Source organism: Melozone crissalis, unplaced genomic scaffold (genome assembly GCF_028551555.1).
Source record: "Melozone crissalis strain CALT ecotype California unplaced genomic scaffold, PUWL_Pcris_2 ptg000021l_1, whole genome shotgun sequence".
Taxonomy (NCBI): domain Eukaryota; kingdom Metazoa; phylum Chordata; class Aves; order Passeriformes; family Passerellidae; genus Melozone; species Melozone crissalis.
The window spans coordinates 3762339-3778635 of record NW_026535799.1 but is presented as its reverse complement, the minus strand read 5'-3'; the positions used below and the strand labels follow the sequence as shown (position 1 = coordinate 3778635).

The following is a 16297-nucleotide window of genomic DNA, read 5'->3' as shown; positions in this document are numbered from 1 at the left end:
CAGGTGGGACCCAGACTGCTCAGATCTCCTTCAGTGCCACCATAGTGGGGAGGTTTGAGGAAGAATTCCAGTTCAGTGTGGCTGGATCTCCTATGTCTGCACTCCTGACTATCAAGTAAGGACGGTCAAAGCCAGGCACGCGGCCGCACGTCCTCAGCACAAGAGAAAGGGGCGCCCCATGTGAGCGGTCCCAGCCCCTCCACGGGTGTGGGATTGGTGCCGAAAGCCAGACAACTCTTAGTGGTGGATCACTCGGCTCGTGCATTAATGAAGAATGCAGCTAGCCGCAAGAATTAATGTGAATTGCAGGACACATTGGTCATCCACACTTTGAACACACTTGCGGCCCCATGTTCCTCCCAGGGCTACGCCCGTCTGAGTGTTGCTTGACGATCAGTCGCCGTCCAGCGACCACCACGGTGGTTCAGCTGGGGTTGCCTCACAGGCCAGTTGACTGTGGTCAGCAGCGGTGGTGATGGTGGCTCACCGGTGCCCGGAGGGAAAGGCGGTCAGGGGTTTGGCAAGGGATGCGTTTCCCTCGGCGGCCTCAATTTTTTCCCTGTGACCCAGCAGGCATCATCATCGTCATGGCCGTCATCGTCATTGTTGCCGTGCAGGGCTTTCATCCCCCTATATGCAGGCTCAGGGACTGCTCCGTAGTTCCCCACTCCGGGAGTGAGCCACTGGGGCAGAGTTTGTCCTTGCAGGGCCCGTACCGCAGTACGGTGGTGGTGGCAGCTGAGGAGAGTAAGAGACAGCATTGAAAGCACCGCCGTGGGCCGAGAGAAGGGAGAGGGCAAGAGGGAGATGAGGCGCAAGCCTCGCCCCCAGCCTCCCCCCCACGTGGGCGGCTGTCTGCAGGTGGATACTGTGGGGGTACTGTGCCACTGCACGTGCGCGTGAGGCGAGAGCGCTGGGGACAGATGTTCCGACCCCCTCCTCCTTTCGTCTGCCCTCCTCCTCTTCTGTCGTGGTCTCGGGGCGCAAATAGCACCATGGCTTTTCTGTCTCTCTCCACCAAGGCCATCACGTGCCTCCTGGTCCCCCATCAGGGCTGTCTCTGCCACACTCCCTTTTCGGTTCTCATCTCCGGGATGGGGCACTCTGTCTCCGCTTCTCTCCCTCTGGCTTTGTTTTCCCCTGGCGCGCGGGTGCCAGTGGGGAGGAAGGTGAGGGTAGTAGGTGGGAGAAGCTGGCTGGCTGTTGGCCTGTTGGCATGCCGCTTCTTTGGGAGCTGCATGGGCCAGGAGGTGCGGCCAATCTTTGGCCTTGCGACCTCAGATCAGACGTGGCAACTCGCTGAATTTAGGCATATTAGTCAGCCAAGGAAAAGAAACTAACGAGGATTCCCTCAGTAATGGCGAGCGAAGCGGGAAAAGCCCAGCGCCAAATCCCTGCCCCGCAGTGGGGTGCGGGACATGTGACATACGGAAGTCCCAATCCCTGGCGGCGCTCTCGGGGGACCCAAGTCCTTGTGATCGAGGCCGCAGTCCGTGGACGGTGTGAGGCCGGTAGCGGCCCCTGGCACGCTGGGCCCGGGGCTTCTCGGAGTCGGGTTGCTTTGGAGTGCAGCCCAAAGCGGGTGGTAAACTCCATCTAAGGCTAATTACTGGCATGAGACCAATAGCCAACAAATACCGTAAGGGAAAGTTGAAAAGAACTTTGAAGAGAGAGTTCAAGAGGACGTGAAACCATTAAGAGGTAAACGGGTGGGGCCCATGCAGTCCGCCCAGAGGATTCAACCTGGTGAGTTGTGGTCGGCACAGGTTCAGCAGAACCTCGCCTCTGCCTCCCTTCCGTCCCCTGGGCGAACCCCATCCACGGAGGCAGGCTGGGGGGTGCAGGCCAGTGCAGGGACTGCCGCCCAGCCGGCAGCTGGCCCTGTCCGGGCACATTTCCTCTGTGATGGTGCGCCGCGACTGGCTCCAGGTCGACTGGGAAGGCCTCCGACGGGCAGGTGGTCCGACGGGCAGGTGCTCCAGTGCAGCGCGAGCAGCGGTGGGTGTTACAGCCCTCGGGCAGCAGGTCTCGCCGAATCCCAGGGCCGAGGGAAAGGACTGCCGCTGCGCCCTCCTCCCCCCACATCAGCGGCGCCATGGTGGGGGGCATCGTTTCCCCGCCTCTCACGGGGGGGGGGGGGGGGGTGGCATCCTCGCAGCACGGCGTTTCGCGCAGGGGTGTGGGGGCTGGGCCTGCCAGTCTCTGGCGCTGCTGTCAACTGGGCTGGACTGTCCTCAGTGCGCTTTGACCGCACGGCACCGCCAGGCCAGGCTCACGGGCCGCGCTGGGGTGCCCGGGATCCACAGCGATGTTGGCTACCCACTCGACCCATCTTGAAACATGGACCAAGGAGTCTAGCACGTGCACGAGTCAGGGACCGTTGTCAAAAGACCGCAGCGCAATGAAGGTGAGGGCCGGCGCGCGCCGGCTGAGGTGGGATCCCGGGGCACGTGTCGCCCCTGGCAGCCCCGGGCGCACCACCGGACCGTCTCGCCTGCCGCCTCCTCGCGGGGCCGGGGAGGTGGAGCGTGAGCGTCCATGCTAGGATCCGAAAGATGGTGAACTATGCCTGGGCAGGGCAAAGCCAGAGGAAACTCTGGTTGAGGTCCGTAGCAGTCCTGACATGCAAATCGGTCGTCCGACCCGCGTCTAGGGGCAAAAGACCAATCAAGCCATCTAGTAGCTGGTTCCCTCCGAAGTTTCCCTCAGGATAGCTGGCACTCGGCAATGGGCAGTTTTACCCAGTAAAGCGAATGATTAGAGGTCTTGGGGCCAAAACGATCTCAACCTATTCTCAAACCTTCAATGGGTAAGGGGGCTGGCTCACTGGCGTGGAGCCGCGCCATGGAATGTGAGTGCTCAGTGGGCCCCTTCTGGTAAGCAGAACTGGTGCTGCGGGATGAACCAAACGCTGGGTTAAGGCGCCCAATGCCGACGCTCATCAGAGCCCAGAAAAGGTGTTGGTTGATCTAGACAGCAGGACGGTGGCCATGGAAGTCGGAATCCGCTAAGGAGTGTGTAACAACTCACTGCTGAATCAACTAGCCCTGAAAATGGATGGCGCTGGAGCGTTGGGCCCATACTCAGCCGTCGCTGGCAATGCGAGGCCTGCGGGGGCTAGGCCGTGACGAGTAGGAGGGCCACTGCGGTGCACCTCGAAGCCAGGGGCGTGGGCCCAGGTGGAGCTGCTGCAGGTGCAGATCTTAGTGGTAGTAGCAAATATTCAAATGAGAGCTTTGAAGGCCGAAGTGGAGCAGGCTTCCATGTGAACAGCAGTTGAACATGGGTCAGTCGGTCCTAAGCGATAGGTGAGCGCCATTCCGAAAGGGCGGGCGATGGCCTTTGTTGCCCTCAGCCAATCGAAAGGGAGTCGGGTTCAGATCCCCGAATCCAGAGTGGCGGAGACGGGCGCCGCAAGGCACCCAGTGCGGTGATGCAACCAATCCCAGAGAAGCTGGTGGGAGCCTCGAGGAGAGTTCTCTTTTCTTTGTGAAGGGCCGGGCGCCTTGGAATGGATTCGTCCCGAGAGAGGGGCCCTCACCTTGGAAAGCGTCACGGTTCCAGCGGCGTCCGGTGAGCTCTCGCTGGCCCATGAAAATCCGGGGGAGAGGGTGTAAGTCTCACGCCAGGCCGTACCCATATCCGCAGCAGGTCTCCAAGGTGAACAGCCTCTGGCATGTTGGAACAATGTAGGTAAGGGAAGTCGGCAAGCCGGATCCGTAACTTTGGGATAAGGATTGGCTCTAAGGGCTGGGTTGGTTGGGCTGGGGCGCGAAGCGGGGCTGGGCGCGTGCCACAGCTGGACGAGGTGCCGCACATGGGTGAGCGCGCTCCACGTGGCCCGCCCGGGCGCTGGGGCATGCACGTGCACGGTGGCGACTCTGGACACACGCCGGGCCCTTCCTGTGGATTGCCCTGGCTGTGGCAGGCGCTGCCTTCCCCCCGCTCCGCCCGCCCTCCGCCTTGCCGCGGCCGGCGCCCCAGCGGCGGCCGTCATCATTGCTCACTGCCGCCCCAGTGGTTCCCGCCGTTGGGGTTCCCGCGGTGTGTGGCCAGCATGCGTGCAGCCGCAGCCGGCGTCGGCTGAGCAGTTTGTGTGGGGGAGGGTCCCCGGGGGAGGGTCCCCGGGCCAGCGCCCCGCCTCAGTCGGTGCCTAGCAGCCGGCTTTGAACTGGTGCGGACCAGGGGAATCCGACTGCTTAATTAAAACAAAGCATTGTGAAGGCCTGAGGCGGGTGTTGACGCGATGTGATTTCTGCCCAGTGCTCTGAATGTCAAAGTGAAGAAATTCAATGAAGCGCGGGTAAACGGCGGGAGTAACTATATTTACTAACTGGGCATAGCCGCGGAAGTCGCACCTCCTCGTGGTCCTGCCGGATACCCTCATGGTAACTGAGTCAACTTCTGCCCCAGTGTGGGAGAGGGCGCATATCAGCCCTCCCTATCGTTGGACTCACCACCCAACAATAGTTTCACGAATCACCGAAACAAAAAGGTTGGCACAGTTAGTTCGCTGTTGCAAAGAGCCTTGTCCACGGGCTGTTGTTGACACAGTTGGTAGTTTGAGAGAGGGTCGGCTACTATATGCTTCTACCCTCACTTGGACTTGTCACTTTGTTGCTTACTAGACTGACAAAATGGCTTTGCGTTATATCTCGACTACCACTCAGACTGACCTATTACATCTAAGGGTCATTGATGCCAAATTACCATCTATGCCCTCTGTGCCCAGGGAAGAGGGATTCGATCTTGCAAGTTTGGTGTTTTTTAACTCCAAAACTGTTAAAGAAGATGGTGTACGTCATGTGGATGTTTGGTAGGGTTTGGGGCAACTCCCTGAGCCCTATAAGATCTCCCCTATGGGGATAGCCCAGGATGAGGCTGAGAGTGCGGTGGGAGGTACCGAAGAGCCCAAAACACCCGAGGCTCCTCACGGGTTTGAAGGTGATGGTACAACGCCAAGAACACCTGTCGTGTCCATGCCTGACAAACAACCATCTTGTCCTCGTTGTGGGACCCAGTTTACTAGGATGTTGGGGCTGATTGACCATCTCAAAAGGACACACAGGCAGAGAAAGATCATTTTCAGGTGTTCAAAATGTGGTAAACAAAATCTAAAATACCACAGTATCTCCTGTCACATCCCGCGCTGCAAGGGGGTGGTGTGTGTGGCTCCCACTGGGGAATGGGTCTGTGAGGTGTGCCAACATGGGTTCGCTACTAAGATTGGCCTGGGTCAGCACAAGAGGATAAGACATCCTCTTGTGCGAAATGTGGAGCGGATTGTGGCTTCTCATCCCAAAGAGTCATCGGCCTGAGGGGCCCACAAACAGGTATGGACTGAGGAGGAAGAGGCTCTTCCGGTACAATTGGTGGACGAGTTTGCCAGTAAGAGAAATATCAACCAACTTATAGCGGAGCATATTCCAACTAAAATGGCAAAGCAGATTAGTGATAAAAGGCGTCCCTCCGTGAAAGGTCATGAAGGACTAGTAGGTGCCACTGGAATTGAACATCCTGCCGGGTCTGCTAAGTTGCCCAAGGAGGGACAGTTAAAGCTCCAATTCCAGAAAGTCATCAAAGCGGGATTATCGTTTGGCAAATTGACCATGTATCGGGAAGCCTTCAAGAAAGTTCTTGATGGGCAAGATCCAGGTCGGGTGGTGAAGGATGTTTATAAGGAGTTTCTTGGTATTCTGGGTGTGCCTAGCCAAACTAAATCTATCAAGGGTCAAAAGACGCAGGCCTCCCGTGGCCAAAAAGCATCCAAAACTCCATCAAATTGGATACGCAAAAGAGCTATTAAGAGGGGATAATTCTTGAGGTTCCAACTGCTGTACGAGTTACATAGAAGGCGCCTCATGCGTCATCCTGGACAGCACGGAAGCCTCTCAGTGCCAATTACCATCAACTGTTCTCCACGATCAATTTAAAAGAAGGTGGGATACATCTGGTATATTTGGTGGCCTACTGAATTTCCCTCCATATAAGGAGGCGGCTAACACCACATTCGAGGCCCTAATTACTGGAAAAGAGATTGATAAGAACATGAGAGAGATGTGTAAAACCTCTGCTCCCGGGCCAGATGGGATCACTTTGGTCAGATTTTTGCAAAAGGCCCAAAGTTTTCCCGGTTGACTGAGATCTTCAACCTCTGGCTTATCACCGGTACTGTTCCAGATGCGCTGCGGGACTGCGGGACTGCAGGACAGTCTTGATACCCGAGTCTTCGGATGCAGAGAAGCTTGGTGATATCAATAATTGGAGGCCTATTACTATTGGTTCAATGGTGATTAGGCTATTTTCCAGGATCGCTACTGCGAGGCTGTCCAAAGCATGTCTCATCAACCCCCGGCAACAGGGTTTCATTTGCGCATCAGGTTGTGCCGAAAACCTCAAGTTGTTACAGCTTGTGGTGGAACAGCTAAGTGAGAGCATAAACATCTGGGGGTTCTCTTCGTGGACATTGGTAAGGCATTTGACACCGTCTGTCATCAACATGTATTTGAGGGTCTGGTCCAGAGAGGGGTGGATCCACACATGATAGAGTTGGTGAGGGAAATGTATCGGGATGTTAAGACGTGCATTTCCATGGGAAGAGAAAGGACAGACCCCATATACATTCGTTCAGGTGTCAAGCAAGGCGACCCCATGTCACCTTTGCTGCTCAATTTTAGCGATGCACCACCTTCTATATAAACTCGAGAATGAAGGTGAGGTTTTCCATCACGAGGGCTGGAAATTTACGGCCATGGCATTTGCCGATGACTTGGTGCTGCTGAGTGAGTCTTGGGAAGGCATGTGTCATAACATCAAAATTTTGGAGGCCTTTTGCAATCTTACTGGCCTCAGTACGCAGGGGGGAAAATGTCATGGCTTTTACATCAAGCCTACAAGGGACTCGTATACTATCAATGATTGTCCCACGTGAGTGATTAACGGATCCCCCCTTAACATGATCGACCCAGGGAGCTCAGAAAGGTACGTCAGCACATGGGTTGACCCCTGGACTGGCTTTGCAGATCCTAGACTATCAGAGAAGCTCATGGATGGGCTTCATTGGATTGGTTGTTCGCCCTTAAAACCTCTTCAGAAAGTCGATATACTCAGGACCTATACCATCCCGAGACTGATATATCTGACTGACCATACTGAAGTCAAGGTGGGCCTACTTGAATCCCTTGACCAATTAATTCGTAACACGGTTAAGGAATGGCTTCATCTTCCCCCAAGTACATGTGATGCGATCTTGTATTCGAGTTTTAAAGATGGCGGTTTAGACCTCATCAAGTTGGCGTTGCTCATTCCAAGTATTCAGGTGCGAAGACTCCATAGATTAGCCCAATCTTCGGATGAGACTCTTGTGAAGTATCTAAAGGAAGTATATCTGTAACGGTTATTTGAAAAATTGTGGTTGAAAGCAGGGGGGACACAAGAGTCCATCCCATCAATTTGGGAGCCTTTACCATTGGTAGAGTTGGGGGGCGACGATGGAGCCTGGCTGGAATGGGAAGCACCCATCCCTAAGATTCGTTACCCAAGACCTTGTAACTGGAGGAAACGAGAATTTCATAAATGGACCCATCTGGTTGCCCAGGGCCATGGGATTGAGCATTTTGAGAATGATGAGATCAGTAATGCCTGGATAAGGCAGTTTAAGGGCATACCTCACTGTAAACTAATTACGGCCCTACAACTCAGAGCGCATGTCTACCCAACAAGAGAATTCCTGGCTAGGGGTAAGCAAGAGAATGTTGTTCAATCATGTAGATATTGTGGAGCTAGATTTGAGACCGCAGCCCACATTGTCAGAAACTGTGCCATCACTCAAGATGCCAGGATTAAGAGACACAACGCCATCTGTGAGACCCTTAGCGAGGAGGCTAAGAGGGAGTGTTGGACAGTTTTTGAGGAGCCACACCTGAGGGATTATGTAAATGAACTATTTAAACTGGTTTTAATCTTTGTCAAAGGTTCTAAGGCGGTTGTGGTCAATGTGACTGTGAGGTATGAGTACTCTGGTGTCTCATTGAGTGAGGCCGCCTTGGAGAAGGCCAAAAATATCAGCGCCTTCATACACAAATTCAATAACTGACCAATGCTGATGACATTGAATATGTTGGCTTCCCCATGGGAGCCCGTACCAAATGGTTTGGCAATAATACTGAGTTGCTGACCGCCCTTGGTCTCTCTAAAACGAGGCTAGAGAGAACCATGTGGGCCCTAGCATCCAAAGTACTCTTCACCTCCGTTGACATTGTATATATATTTGTTAGCAAAGCTAGATCAATTGTATCTGTGTAAATACTTGGTAAATAAACTAGGCCTCTCCTCTCGACAGGTTCGCTGGACAGTGCAATCGGTTTTTGGGTGGGAGGGGTTCATCCGTCGTAACCGCGTCTAGCCCATTTTGGGCTATAAATTCCAATTTGGTCATTCAGGTGGACGGGCCACCTTACTTAACCCGGAAAAGGAACATATACAATTTGTATGTGTTTATTAAATAGCCAAATGCCTCGTCATGTAATTAGTGACGTGCATGAATGGATGAACAAGATTCCCACTGTCCCTGCCTACTATCCAGTGAAACCACAGCCAAGGGAACGGGCTCGGCGGAATCAGCGGGAAAAGAAGACCCTGTTGATCTTGACTCTAGTCTGGCGCTGTGAAGAGACATGAGAGGTGTAGAATAAGTGGGAAGCCAGGCGCGCGCTCGGCGGTGCGGGGCGACCCGCCCGCCGGCGTCCCGGCCGTCAGTGAAATAACACTACTCTGATCGTTTTCACCGTGTGGCGGCCGCGACCCGCTCAAGGGACAGCGGCAGGTGGGGAGTTTTACTGGGTTGGTACACCTGTCAAAGCGTAACGCAGGTGTCCTAAGGCAAGCTCAGGGAGGACGGAAACCTCCGGTGGAGCAGAAGGGCAAAAGCTCACTTGATCTTGATTTTCAGTATGAATACAGACCGTGAAAGCGGGGCCTCACGATCCTTCTGGCTTTTTGGGTTTTTAGCAGGAGGTGTCAGAAAAGTTACCACAGGGATAACTGGCTTGTGGCGGCCAAGCGTTCATAGCGACATCGCTTTTTGATCCTTCGATGTCGGCTCTTCCTATCATTGTGAAGCAGAATTCACCAAGCGTTGGATTGTTCACCCACTAATAGGGAATCTGAGCTTGGTTTAGACCGTCATGAGACAGGTTAGTTTTACCCTTCTGACGAAGTGTTGTTGCAGTAGTAATCCTGGGAACCCTTGGGATGGGATGGGATGTGTTATCCCTTAGAGAAGTGAGGCCAATGGAGATCTCTCGCCTGAGCACGTTGCCTGCAGAACCCCTTCCAGAGCACAGCAGAAGGCCTGGCCTTTGGGCTGGGATCAGTTTGGTCAGAGGGGTGACCTCCTTTGACCAGGGACACATCCTACTCTAGTGGGGGATGTTGCTGAGCAGGGCTTTGAGGGTCAGGCTGAAATGAATGTGCCAAGGGACAGTGAAGGGGCCTGGGAGGTTCCTCTCCGCTCCTGGTGTGTGGCAGAAGAGTCTCACCCTCTCGTGGGTGGCTGTGCTCTGGTGGGACTGAGGCACCTGTGTGGTGCCTGAGTGCTGTGGCAGCTGAGGCAGCTCCCTGGCCCAGGAGAGCCTCAGTGGGCCTGAGGGTCAGGGACCCCCCAGCACTGCTGTGGGGCTCCTGGGCCAGCTGTGGGATGTGTTCTGCCCCAGAACCTGCTCAGTGCAGTCCTGGAGTTCCTTGGGGAAAGGTCCTTGTTAAATATCCTGGTTTTATTTTTTATTTTATTTTCAAATGTACTTCAAATTCAGGATATGTGGTTCATGACTGTCTGGTTGGGAAAGTCCTAAACCTGATATTCGACGCAGTCGTTAAGTGTGCTGGATCCCATTCCTCTTGTCTGTGGCCCTCCTTGGGAACCCTTGGGATGGGATGGGATGGGATGGGATGTGTTGTCCCTGAGAGAAGTGAGGCCAGTGGAGGTCTCTCCCCTGAGCACATTGCCTGCAGAACCCCTTCCAGAGCACAGCAGAAGGCCTGGCTTTTGGGCTGGGATCAGTTTGGTCAGAAGGGTGACCTTCTTTGATCAGGGACACATCCTACTTTAGCAGGGATGTTCCTCACAATTGGTAATGGTTTCAAAGACAGAGCACATCCCTTCTGGGATTTCTTTTCTTTTCTTTGAGCACTAAAGGAGGACTCTCACCCTGGGTTTAGCTACAGGGACAAAAGGCAGAAGCCTTTCTTTGCAGGTGAGTGCCACTCCTTGCCCATACTACCTGGAAACTGAACCCTGCCAAGCAGGAAGGAGATCCAGAGGTAAGGGCGTGGTGCAGTCAGATTGAGCAGTCCCACCTGTCCATAAATTCCCATTTCCAAAGGCCTCCAGACAGTTCTTTGTTATGTTGCCAATCCCCATGCAGATGCCCGGGACCCTGGGATCGGAGGGTGCACAGATGTCCCTGCACTGGGCTTTTCCCAGCACAGGCCAGGACAGCCTGGAGGAGAGGAAACAAAAAACCAACCACTAGAAGACCCAAGAAGAGACCCTCAAAAAGAGGCTTTAAAACAGAGGAGTTCATCATCCTCAGGCAGGATGGGTGGGCTCCCCTTCAAACAAGCAATGTCAGTTTCCCACTGACACCAATCCTTTTCTACAGGATGGACAAATAAGGAGTAAATAAAAACCCACGGAACGTGACAGATGAAGACTTCCAGGAGCCCAGTTGTGGGGTGTGGAGGTTCAGGGACATCACACCATGACCAGTATGATCCAGTGAAGCCAAATTTATTATCCCTAAAAAGACTAGATTTATAATAATTTTCTACTGCCCACACATCTCTAGCTAATACATGATTGGTTAATCCTAGCTGTTTACACATCTGAATTAAAATGCTGATTAGATCATCTAATTTTTTGTGCATCTTGCTGTGGTTGTCTGGCCCACCCATTGCTTTCTATGTTTTCTCACTTTCCTAAGCTTGCTGACAAATTTGCTGATTCCTGATGACTCTTCTTCTTGTATCTTTCTCAAGGATATACTGACCCCATTTCTTAATATGTCCATTATCCATTATTTGTGAATGTGTTCATTGTCCACTAGTACAAGCAGGCTGGATTGTGCATCGGCTGAATATGGCTATTGTCTAGCAAGAGCTCCTCAACCTGCAAAAAATCCTCAACACCCCAGAGTCTGACCATGCCCCACAGCCCACCTCAGAAATGAACCATCCAGATTGGGTGGGGGGTCTGGTGAAGGAGATGTGTGAGATGGGCCAGATGCTGAAGGATTACACTTCCCCAGCTGGTGAGAAAACCTCCTCCTGCCTCAAAGAGGGAGAGTCTGATGGTGCAGCAGCGGAACCCACAGATGTTACAACTGTCCTGGTTCCAGCTGAACTGCAAAGGCAGTCACAGCCAGAAGCAGTTGCCCCTGTGGAAACGAGGAGGTCTAAGATGAAATCAGAGCACCCAGACAAGGATAAGAATGGAGGGCCCTCACAACTCACAGGGGAGCCAATGGTTGAGATCATCACTGAGTCCCTGATGTACAAAAGTCTCTGTAATCTGCACACAGACATTGTACGACAGGGACATGAGGCTTATACAACCTGGTTACTCTGGGTCTGGGATCTTATGGGTACAGGTGTCCAGTTGGATGGTGATGAGGCAAGGAATTTGGGACGCTTGACCCAGCACTCAGGTATCAATCAGATTTTTGTAAGGGAGCCAGGGTCCTTTTCCCTCTGGGAGCGGCTTTTAATAAGTGTCAGAGAGAGGTTTGTTCACAGGGAGAGAATGCAGGATCAGCACCATAGAATGCACTGGAAGACTCTTGAGGATGGGATCCAACAGCTGAGAGAAGTGACAGTATTGGAGGTACTCTTTGGGAGGGATGGACAGCATGATAATGACCCCAACAAGGTCAGGTGCACAGGGCAAATGCTGTGGAGCCTGGCAAATCTGGGGCCATCCCAATACACCACCTTTATTGCAACAATTAATGCCGATACCGGCTGAGAGACAGTGGGTCATGGGGAGCTGTTCAGAGGGGAGACAGTGACAAGACAGGGCAGACTTTGCTGAGCTCTGTCCAAGCCCTTTCTCCCAGCCCTGCCCCTGTTGCCCTGTGCCCCCCAGTTTTCCTTTTCTCAGAGCTCTTCCTTCAGCCCCGTGCCTGGAGTTTTGCTGGGATCTGGCCCCATTGCTGTGATGAGCAGGGGCTCTGCCCATGGACACCAAGGGGTCAGCTCTGCTCTGCAGCAGTGGGGTCATGGAATGGGGACGGGGAAGTCCTGGGGTAGGATTCCATCAGCTCAAGCAGCTTCTGAGGCTGAGGAGCTCAGCAGCATCTCCTGTCCCAGGACTAAGGGAGGGTGATGGCCAAAGGCATTTTGAGAGGGTTTCCTGCTGTGCCCAGGGAGAGCAGAGACAGCTGTGCAAGGCAAGAGCAGTGGGTGGAACTCAGTGAAGGGCTAGGGGAGCTGCTCTGTCACTCCATCTGTCCCCAGCTGCCCTTTTCTGTGATCCAGGGCAGTCCCTGTGTTCCCCTGGAAATCAGCCTGACACAACTGAGAGCAGAAGGACCCACAGCAGAGCAAACTGGTTTAGCCTTTCTCAGAGTCCCAGCCCCACTCTGGCCAAGGACACTCCTGTCCCCCAGTGTCCCCTGGAGGCAGCTGACAGCTTGGATGGCATCCTGAGGACACACCAAGGGTCCTGTCCATGGCACTGCTTGAGGAGAGTGGGCTCATTGCCAGGGCCCCAGGCTGCCCTGCCCAGAGCTCCCCGGGCACAGGGAGCTGGGACACCCCATTGCTGTGCTCAGCCTGCACAGGAGGAGCCCAAGGGCTGGGCCTGGCCCTGCAGCTGGAGCTACCACTGCAGAGAGCCTCTCAGCAATGCCAGCAGCACCTGGGCAAGGCAAGGAGAGAGAGAGAGCCGGGCCTGAGGAAAAGCCTTTCGCTGGCCAGCCCTGCCCAGCCCCTGCCAGGCAGCAGCAGGGCAGGACAGTGGCCCTCAGGCCCTGGTCAGCAGGGAATGGGCACATGGCCACAGAGATGCCCTTCATCTCTGGGGCTCCTCTGCCAGCCCAGGAGGGACTGAGGGCCCTGAGCCCCCGGGCTGAGGGCTGTGCTGGCTGCGAGGGGACACAAGAGCTGTGCTGCTCAGGGCAGTGTCTGCCCTCCAGGGCAGGCGCAGCAGGTGCCACATCTGCCCTGCAGCAGGGCTGCCCTCGGCACTGCCTCCCTCCTTCCCTGCCCACGGCTCTGCTGCTGGAGCTGTCCCAGCCCGAGCTGCTCCTGTGGGCCGGGGCTCCTTCCCTGCCAGAGCTGCCAGAGCCCAGCCCAGCCCCTGGGCCAGCGCTGCCCTGCAGCTGCTCGGCCTTGCAGGGATTAAAGAACAGCTACCCCAGCCTGGGCACCAGGGAAAGGTGATGCTGCATGGATCTGGAGGCTGGGCAGGTGTGGGCTCTTGCTGAGGTTCCCAGGAAAACTCAGTGTGATGGCTGAAGAGCCTCAGCCCCTGCTCTGCCCTGCACAGCTGAGTTTCCATTGCCACCAAGCTGAGCCAGGGAAAAGTGGGAGCACAGATTCAGGAAAGCAGAGACCCCAGCAGGAAACCCCTGCCCTGAATGACCCAATGAAAAGTCCCCTCAGGAATGAGCTGGGCATGAGCTGGAGCTCTGAGCAGCCCTGGCCCGCACAGCACCCTCTCCACAGCAGCAGGACCTGCCCTGTCAGTAGTCACTCCGTGCACCCACAGCTCACCTGCAGCGTCCATGGGGAGCTGCCAGGCAGGCTGAGAGCTGCCCGTGGCAGGTGGCACATGCCCTGGGCTGGCCAAGAGCCCTGAGGGCTGCAGGAGCTGCTCTGCAGGACAGCCCTGGGCAGCCCTGGCTGCAGCCCCAGCTTCACCCCCTGCAGCCGTCCCTGGCAGCAGGAGCCATCCTGCCCTGTCCCTCTGACGGTACCCAGGGCAACCCTGCTCTGCAGCACATCCTCCCCTAAAGCAGAAAGGGCAGCAGAGCCATCCTTACAGTCACATCAATCCTGCCATCTCCAGCTTTAGGAGATCCCTGCAGCCAGAAACTGACTGTGTCAAAAACTGGGAAGATTTCTCCATGAATGAGCTCAAAATTGTCCTTCCAGTTCCTTTAAGTCTCTCTCTGCTTCACTGCTCTCAGGTACCTGCAAGCAGTGCCCTCAGCCCTGCTGGACTGAGAGAAAAGCTGCTCATCAGGAGAAATGACTTTTTGTGTTCTTCTTGGTTTCCAAGAGCTCCTGTGGCAGAAGCCCAGCCCAGCTCAGCAGCACAGACACAGCACAAGGACTTTAATGACCCTCTCAGGGCTATGCTGCTGTTTACATAGGACTCAGTCCCAGAGAGTGTTCAAAGAACTTCTCAGGAACTAAAAATTAAATTTAAACTCCAAAGTTTCTACAAGTTTTAATGCGTCCCACTGAGGGACACAACTGAGAAAGTTCTCCAGGCAGAGCAGAACATTGGAGGCAGTGATATCTGGTGGGGACAAGCAAGGGAAAGGTGTCTCTGGTGCTGAGCAAACCTGGATGTGTTTGAGGAATGCAAAGGGCCAAGGCCTGAGCCCCAGCCCCTGGCTAGGCAGATCCTGTCCCTCCCTCCTTGCTCAGGGCTCTTCCCAGGATGGGCACTGGCATGTGGGGATGTTCAATGCCAGGGGCAGGAGCATGGGGCGGCCCCTGCCAGGCTGCTGAGCAGGGACAAGGAGGCAATGAGGCCCCAGGCCTGCAAGGGTCACTTGTCCCCTCCTGGCCCCAGGACCAGCAGCCATGGCCAAAGTGCTGCCCAAGTTGGCTCTGGCAGGGCTGTCTTGCCGCTGCTGCCCATCCCTGTGCCCTGTGCAGTCCAGGCTGTCCCATGGAGTCCCTGCCCTGTGCCTCTGTCCCTGCAGGCTGTCGGCATCTCCTAGCTGCCCCACCTCGCTGGGCCCTTCCTTTGCTGACAGCCTTGCCTCCTGCCTCCCTCTGCCTGCCCACACAAAGCCTTTGGCTCATTATCAAAAGGGTTAATTAATTTTTACTGTGCCTGTGAGCTTTTAGCACAGGAACAAGGCATGCAGGGGCTGCCTTCCCAGCAGGAATGGTTGGAAGACAAGAAGACGTCTGGCTCAAGAATGCAGTGATAGAAAAAAGGACTAAATCTGGGAACTTGGAGTGGGTTTTACGATAATGGATAAATTGTAATACACATTTGGTGACATTGGTAGAATTACATGTTCACATAATGTTAGGAGTTATCCCTTGCTAGACCTCAGGCCTGAATAAATGATGCCCTCTTAAACTGCAAATGTGGGAGATTAGGGACCGATCGGAAGATCTCGCAATGTTATGGGTAGACAGAACCCCTCCCCTTTACTGTTAAAGTTACTTAGCCCCCCATTTTGTTGGCCGTTAACCCCCATTATTTATAACCCCGTGTAACCGTTAATAAATGCCATTTGCCATCCACCACATTGGTGTCTGCGAGTACGTGGCCCGAGCGGCAGGGGGATTGTTGCTGTGCCATTCCTGAATCAGGTCGTCACACCTCAAGCGGAGGCAACAAAGTGGTGCCAAAACCTGGGACTTTGCCCGGGGGATGGGGATCGACTGGTCGGGTGAACAACGGCCGCAGCAGCTGGCCCAGCTCAGTGGGGAGGATACTCCCGGACCAGCGAGAGGAATGGAGACCCTTGCAAAGGTCATTTTTCAGGTTCACAGGCAGTGGGATATTGACTGCAAGCCAGGGGATTTTGCCCTCGTAGTATCGAGGCTACTGCGGATTGGGGTTATTGGGCAGCCGGTGGATATTCTCCACACAGAAATATGGTATAGGTGTAGCAAGGCCCTAGCCGAGGAGGCCATATCCTCAGGCTCAGGGCGGAATCTCAAATTATGGGGGAGAGTCGTGTGGGCTCTACGGAAAACACGGCAGGAGCAAGAAACATGGAAAGCCGCGCAGGACTGTTTGCTGGTGGTGCCCTGGCTGGGTGCTGGGGCGGCTACGCAGACTGTGGGTGACTGCGATTTTGCTGAGTGCAGGGATTCGCAACCGCGGGGATGCTCTTCGCGGCTCCCAAGCCCAGGCGCGCCGGCTGACGGAAAAGAGCAGGCGCAGTCATTTTGGGACGGGCTGTTAGAGGAAGTGCAAGGCACCACTGTTAACTCGGAGGCGCGAGGCACCGTCATTAACTCAGAGTCTGAGAGCCTGGGCGGAGCCTCCGCCTTCTGCGCCGCAGGGTGGCGAACCCCGGGGTGGAGGGACGCGGACGTG

The 16297-nt window shown here is 54.9% G+C and overlaps 1 non-coding gene and 1 pseudogene across 1 annotated transcript; both read left to right on the top strand.

The window, feature by feature from the left end:
• The first annotated feature begins 232 nt into the window (after window positions 1-232).
• Window positions 233-385, top strand: LOC128937710 (5.8S ribosomal RNA). The gene has a single exon (XR_008483069.1). It is a non-coding gene; the product is annotated as a 5.8S ribosomal RNA (ribosomal RNA).
• An 887-nt stretch (window positions 386-1272) lies between these two features.
• LOC128937696 (28S ribosomal RNA) lies at window positions 1273-9221 on the top strand (annotated as a pseudogene).
• The last annotated feature ends 7076 nt before the right edge of the window (window positions 9222-16297 follow it).